We start from the raw sequence: 7,676 nt of genomic DNA on the forward strand, positions 1-7,676 counted from the left end.
AAGGTCTCTGGGCTGGCAATGCATGGTAAACCGGTCGCTCTGAGCTAGGGTGCCACACATGCATGGCATATGCAGCGTGGGCCGAGTCACTCGGGCCTAGATGCGGCGCTTGGTGCCAGGTGTTGTAGCGCGGCGACGCCTAGGAGCTGGCCGATGACGGTGGCGTGGGAGTGGCGCGACGGACAACACAGAAATGGTGTGGTCTTTGAGGCTGGTGATGGTGACGGTCGCAGGTCTCAGAATCGAGTCTAGATCCACCTCAGGTGCTGCAGGTTGCGGGCGTCCTGGGCCTCAATGATAGTCGGGCTGTGGCGCGACTGCGGTAGGATGTGTGCTCTCACTGTCCGATTGGCCCTTGCAGCTAGACGGTGTCGGGGAAACCAATCACCTATGGGGTCACTAGGATCCCTTCTATGTTCGGCGGGGGATTAGTTGCACGAAGATCAGGTCGATTTGTTAGCACACGGAAGGTTTTTATCCAGGTTCGGGCCGCAGAGATGCGTAATACCCTAGTCCTGCTTTATCTGGTTATCTGGGTGTTCTTGAGCTTTTGAACTAGCTACAGTGTGTGCCTTTTGTTCAAAAGTCTGAATCCTCTCTTTGTGCGCCTCGGGCCTCCTTTTATACACAAAGGGGTTGCCACAGTGGCACACAGGAGGTGGCAAGCTACAGTGGTACAAGTTTATCGCTTGATCAGCATAGGACAATCGCATTTAATGCGACGCCTACGTGTCCTCTCGCTTTATTGGGGATTGCAACAGAGGCCATCCCGTCCTTCATCGCCTCCCCTTGCCTTGCCACGCGTCTGGGCCGACGAGGCATGCAGCGCCACGCTGGCCAACCAGCTATTGTGTTGGCAAATTGATAGGCTTCCACAAAGATCTGCATGCCGCCACGCAGGCGCCTGCTTTGTTGGCATGCTTATCGTCGTGTTGGAGTGGTGGTGAGGTGGCGGAAACCTGTCGAGCGCGGGCCTGGCTGTGGCCCTGCAATCTTCCCCGGCAAGGCTTGCCGGGGGCCTTGGAGTCGTCCCCGGCAAGGGTCTAGCCGGGGGTCTTCATCATTTGATACCATATGGACTTGTGGGTTATCGATCTTCATGAGGAGCCGCATGCTACCAGGCATGTGCTCGTCAAATCTTGGTCTTTAACATTGTCGATGGTGCTAGAGCTCTCAAGCCTAAGGGTGGTGGCCTTGCTGGTCACTTCGCAAGCTGCCCCGGCAAGGGGCTCATTGGGGGTCGCGCAGGTCGCCTCGGCAAGGCTTGTTGCCGGGCGTGGCCCTACTTGCCTCTTGCTGCTTGCTACTCTGGGCAGCTGTCTTGATATTCTTTGTACATGTCTTGCCTTCTGTTGTCTTCCTCTGCCTTGCCAAGCCTTGCTGCAGGGTGGCTGCGACCGTTCGTGCCCAATTAAGGGGTACAGAAGTACCCATACTTTTGTACACCGACAGGAGCCCCCGAGCCTGGGCCACACATAAGTGCAAGGCGTAGTTGGGCCAGGCCACAGCAGTGCGCAGGCGGGCGTGTATAGGCGAACCGCCATGATCTTTCTTGCAGTTGTGCTTCCCCACAACTCGCATCGTGCGCGTGACATGGGGGTCTGATGTCTACTACAAAACCTTCTTCTTGTAGACGTTGTTGGGCCTCCAAGTGCAGAGGTTTGTAGGACAGTAGCAAATTTCCCTCAAGTGGAGGACCTAAGGTTTATCAATCCGTGGGAGGCGTAGGATGAAGATGGTCTCTCTCAAACAACCCTGCAACCAAATAGCAAAGAGTCTCTTGTGTCCCCAACACACCCAACACAATGGTAAATTGTATAGGTGCACTAGTTCGGTGAAGAGATGGTGATACAAGTGCAATATGGATGGTAGACAAAGGTATTTATAATCTGAAATTATAAAAACAGCAAGGTAACAAGTGGTAAAAGTGAGCGTAAACGGTATTGCAATGGTAGGAAACAAGGCCTAAGGTTCATACTTTCACTAGTGCAAGTTCTCTCAACAATAATAACATAATTGGATCATATAACTATCCCTCAACATGCAACAAAGAGTCACTCCAAAGACAATAATAGCAGAGAACAAACGAAGAGATTATGGTAGGGTACGAAACCACCGCAAAGTTATCCTTTCTGTTCTATCTATTCAAGAGTCCATAGTAAAATAACATGAAGCTATTCTTTCCGTTCGATCTATCATAGAGTTCATACTAGAATAACACCTTAAGACGCAAATCAACCAAAACCCTAATGTCACCTAGATACTCCATTGTCACCTCAAGTATCCGTGGGCATGATTATACGATATGCATCACACAATCTCAGATTCATCTATTCAACCAACACAAAGTACTTCAAAGAGTGCCCCAAAGTTTCTACCAGAGAGTTAGGATGAAAACGTGTGACAACCCCTATACATAGGTTCATGGGCGGAACCCGCAAGTTGATCACCAAAACATACATCCAATGGATCACGTGATATCCCATTGTCACCACGGATAAGCACGGCAAGACATACATCAAGTGTTCTCAGATCATTAAAGACTCAATCCGATAAGATGACTTCAAAGGGAAAACTCAATCCATTACAAGAGAGTAGAGGGGGAGAAACATCATAAGATCCAACTATAGTAGCAAAGCTCGCGATACATCATGATCATGCCAAATCAAGAACACGAGAGAGAGAGAGAGAGATCAAACACATAGCTACTGGTACATACCCTCAGCCCCTAGGGTGAACTACTCCCTCCTCGTCATGGAGAGCACCGGGATAATGAAGATGGCCACCGGTGAGGGATCCCCCCTCCAGAAAAGTGCCGGAACAGGGTCCCGATTGGGTTTTGGTGGCTACAGAGGCTTGCGGCAGCGGAACTCCCGATCTATTTTCTCCGTCGATGGTTTTAGGGTATATGGGAATATATATGTGAAAGAGGCCGCTCGGGGGACGCTCGAGGGACCCACGAGATAGGGGGGCGCCCAGTAAGGGGGGGGGCACCCCCACCCTCGTGGCTTCCTCAAAGCTCCTCTAACGTGAACTCCAAGTCTCCCGGATCATGTTCGTTCCAAAAATCACGCTCCCGAAGGTTTCATTCCCTTTCCATTTGATATTCCTTTTCTTCGAAACATTGAAATAGGCAGGAAAACAGCAATATGGGTTGGGCCTCCGGTTAGTAGGTTAGTCCCAAAAATAATATAGAAGTGTATAATAAAGCCCGTAATCATCCAAAACAAATAATATAATAGCATGAGTGCTTCATAAATTATAGATATGTTGGAGACGTATCAGCATCCCCAAGCTTAATTCCTGCTGATCCTCGAGTAGGTAAATGATAAAAGAAAGAATTTATGAAGTGTGAATGCTAGCAGGTGCACAAGTTTGATGAATGATAATTTCAATCACCTTTTCTAGCATGATTACATGTCATAACAGTAGTTCATCTCATAGAACTTTTCACGATCAAGTAACAAGCTATTCACATGTTAAAGCATAGACCATAGACTTTCTTGAAAACAAACAAACTTCATTCTCAGTAATCAAACAATTACAATTCATCTTATTTTCAGGAAGGGTCTATGCCAGAGCTTTGATTTAGCAAACTCCACATACTCAACTATCATATAGTCTTCTACAATTGCTAACACTCACGCAATACTTATGGTTATGAAGTTTTAATCGAACACTGAGAAAGATAGGGGCTTATAGTGTTGCCTCCCAACGTATTCACCTTTGGGTGATGTCAACAATAATAGTTCATGCTAACTTACAACCAATTTGATATATATATATTAGGATGTTTCCAACACGAGGTGCTTGCCAAAGGATAAAATGAAAAAGGGAAAGGTGAAGATCACCTTGACTCTTGCATAAAGTAAAAGACATAAAATAAAAGATAGGCCCTTTGCAGAGGGAAGCGGGGATTTGCAGAGGTGCCAGTGCTCGATTTTGAAATAGAGATAAATAATTTTGAGAGGTATGATCTCATTGTCAACATAACAACCAAGAGTTCCCAATATCTTCCATACTACATACATTATAGGTGGTTCCCAAACAGAATGGTAAAGATTTCACTCCCCCTCCACCAACAATCACACTCCACGGCCATCCGAAACAACGGGGTACCATCCATACCAACAACAGTCATGGGGGAGTTTTGTTTGCAATTATTTTTTATTTGATTTTGATCTTTTTGATCATGGGACTGGGCATCCCGGTTACCAGCCATTTTTCTCGTGAATGATGAGTGGAGTCCACTCATCTTGAGAATAACCCACCTAGCATGGAAGATACTGACAGCCCCTAGTCGCTACATGAGCGATTCGGGCATACAAAACAGATTATTGTTTGAAGGTTTAGAGTTTCACATGCAAATTTACTTGGAACGGCACGTAAATACCGCATATAGGTAGGTATGGTGGACACTAATGGAAGAAACTTGGTTAAAGGGATTGGGATGCACAAGCAGTATTCCCGCTTAGTACAGATATTTGGGCTATCAAAGGGGGAAAGGCAAGCTCAACATGTTTGAATGATCCATGACAATATAATTTAACTGAGATGTGAGAAAACATAACCCATTATGTTGTCTTCCTTGTCCAACATCAACTCTTTAGCATGTCATACTTAATGAGTGCTCACAATTATAAAAGATGTCCATGATAGTATATTTATATGTGAAATCTCTCTTCCTTCAATATTCTTTCATGAATTGTTAAAATGACCAATACAATGCTTGCTAACCTTCAATAAATTTATAACCTCTACTTCTTAGATGTTGAAGTCACTACTCCCCATGGGATAAGCAAATGAGAGATATACAATTTCAGATTTATGACATTCAACTCATTCAACCATTTACTCATAGGATATAAGTGAAGCACACGAGTAAATGACAAGCTACTCCAAAAAGATATAAGTGAAGATCAATGAGTACTTAAATAATTATGTAACAATGTGAAGACTCTCTCGCATTTAAGTATTTCAGATCTTGGTATTTTATTCAAGCAGAAAGCAAAACAAAACAAAATGACATTTCAAGGATAGCACGACTCATATGAAGCAGCAAAAACTTAGGTTCAACCGATACTAACCGTTAATTGTTGAAGAAGAAAGGTGGGATGCCTACCGGGGCATCCCCAAGTTTGGATGCTTGAGACTTCTTGAAATATTATCTTGGGGTGCCTTGGGCATCCCCAATCTTGAGCTTTTGTGTCTTCTTAATTCCTTCTATATCACGGTTTCCCTAAATCTCAAAAACTTCATCCACACAAAACTCAACAAGAACTCGTGAGATAAGTTAGTATAAAACAATGCAAAACCTTATCATTTTATATTGTAAAAAATTGCTAAAATTATTATTCAACATTTAATACTAAATGTCTCTGCATATTTAATACTCCTATCCTAAAATAGAATCATTAAACAAGCAATCATATGCAAACAATGCAAACATAACAGCAATCTGCCAAATCAGTATAGTCTGTAAAGAATGCAAGATTCATCATACTTCCCTAACTCCAAAAATTATAAGAAAAATACTATGCTGTAGAAGATTTATCAGATCTCATTATGAAAAAAGATTCAACATTATATCACTCTCTGACTTTTCTAGGGCATTTTTGGAACAGCGGTAAACTTTCTGCTTTGAAACAGCAACATATATACTTGCAAAATAAGCATGGTAAAGGCTATCCTTGACATTTTTATTGAAAAGATAGATGCAAAAACATTATCCTAAATAACATCAAGCAAATACTAACAAAATAAAATGACGCTCCAAGCAAAACACATATCATGTGGTGAATAAAAATATAGCTTCAAGTAAAGTTACCGATGAACGAAGACGAAAGAGGGGATGCCTTCCGAGGCATCCCCAAGCTTAGGCTCTTGGTTATCCTTGAATATTACCTTGGGGTGCCTTGGGAATCCCCAACTTAGGCTCTTACCACTCCTTATTCCATAGTCCATCGAATCTTTACCCAAAACTTGAAAACTTCACAACACAAAACTCAAAACAAAACTCGTAAGCTCCGTTAGTATAAGAAAATAAATCACCACTTAGGTACTCTTGTGAACTCATTTTAAATTCATATTGGTGTTAAAACTACTGTATTACAACTTATTTATGGTTCATACCCTCCAATACTACTCATAGATTGATCAAAATAAGCAAACAACACACAGAAAACAGAATCTGTTAAAAACAGAACAGTCTGTAGTAATCTGTATCAAACGTATACTTCTGGAACTCCAAAAATTCTGAAATAAATGGGTGGACCTGGGTAATTTGTATATTAATCATCTTCAAAAAGAATCAAGCTAAAAGCACTCTTCTGTAAAAAAATGGCAGCTAATATCATGAGCGCTAAAGTTCTGTTTCTTACAGCAAGATCATATAGACTTGACCCAAGTCTTCCCAAAGGATCTACTTGGCACTTTATTGAAACAAAAGCTATAAAACATGATTACTACAGTATCATAATCATGTGGACACACACAAAAAGTAAGGGTAAATATTGGGTTGTCTCCCAACAAGCGCTTTTCTTTAATGCCTTTCTAGCTAGGCATGATGATTTCAATGATGTTCACATAAAAGATAAGAATTGAAACATAAAGGGAGCATCATGAAGAATATGACTAGCACACTTAAGTCTAACCCACTTCCTATGCCTAGGGATTTTATGAGCAAACAACTTATCGGAACAATAATCAACTAGCATAGGAAGGCAAAACAAGCACAACTTCAAGATTTTAAGCACATAGAGAGGAAACTTGATATTATTGCAATTCCTACAAGCATATGTTCCTCCCTCATAATAATCAATAGCATCATGAATGAATTCAACAATATAACCAGCACCTAAAGCATTATTTTCATGAGCTACAAGCATAGAAAATTTACTACTCTCCACATAAGCAAAATTCTTCTCATTCGGAATGGTGGGAGTATCATAAGAGACTTGAATACTATAAATTGTTTCCACATTAAAGGTGTAATGTTCAGAAAAAGGGTAATCATAATCATGACAAGTTTTATAAATATAATCATCACTACTTTTTATAGCATAAGTTTTATCACAATAATCATCATAAGTAGCAACTTTGTTCTCATCATAATCGATTGAAACCTCTTCCAAGATAGTGGAATCATCACTAAATAAAGTTGACACTCTTCCAAATCCACTTTCATATTCATCACAATAAGATTCAACATCCTCCAAAATAGTGGGATCATTACTTCCTAAAGTTGACACTCTTACAAACCCACTTTCATCACTATAATCATCATAGGTAAGAGGCATGCTATCATCATAACAACTTTGCATATCAAAACTTGAGGGGCTAAAAATATCATCTTCATTAAATGTAGCATCCCCAAGCTTGGGAAAAACATTAATTTCAGCAAATATATTCTCAAATATTTCATCCTCATCAAACATATCATCCCCAAGCTTGGGCCTTTTCATATCATAAGCATAATCACTCTCATCATTAATAGTATGGATAGGACCAATAGTATAGCAATTATCATCATCACAATGAGTAGTAGGAGCAACATCATTTGGGAGGGATACGTTTTTACCTTTGCTTCTCCGTTTTTTATTTTTCTTCCTCACATCATGTGTGTGTTCAACCCTCTTCTTTTAGCTCCTTATTTATGAGATTGGTTGAATAGAAGG

The sequence above is a fragment of the Triticum aestivum genome, chromosome 4B, assembly GCF_018294505.1.
Source record: "Triticum aestivum cultivar Chinese Spring chromosome 4B, IWGSC CS RefSeq v2.1, whole genome shotgun sequence".
In the NCBI taxonomy this organism is placed as follows: Eukaryota; Viridiplantae; Streptophyta; class Magnoliopsida; order Poales; family Poaceae; genus Triticum; species Triticum aestivum.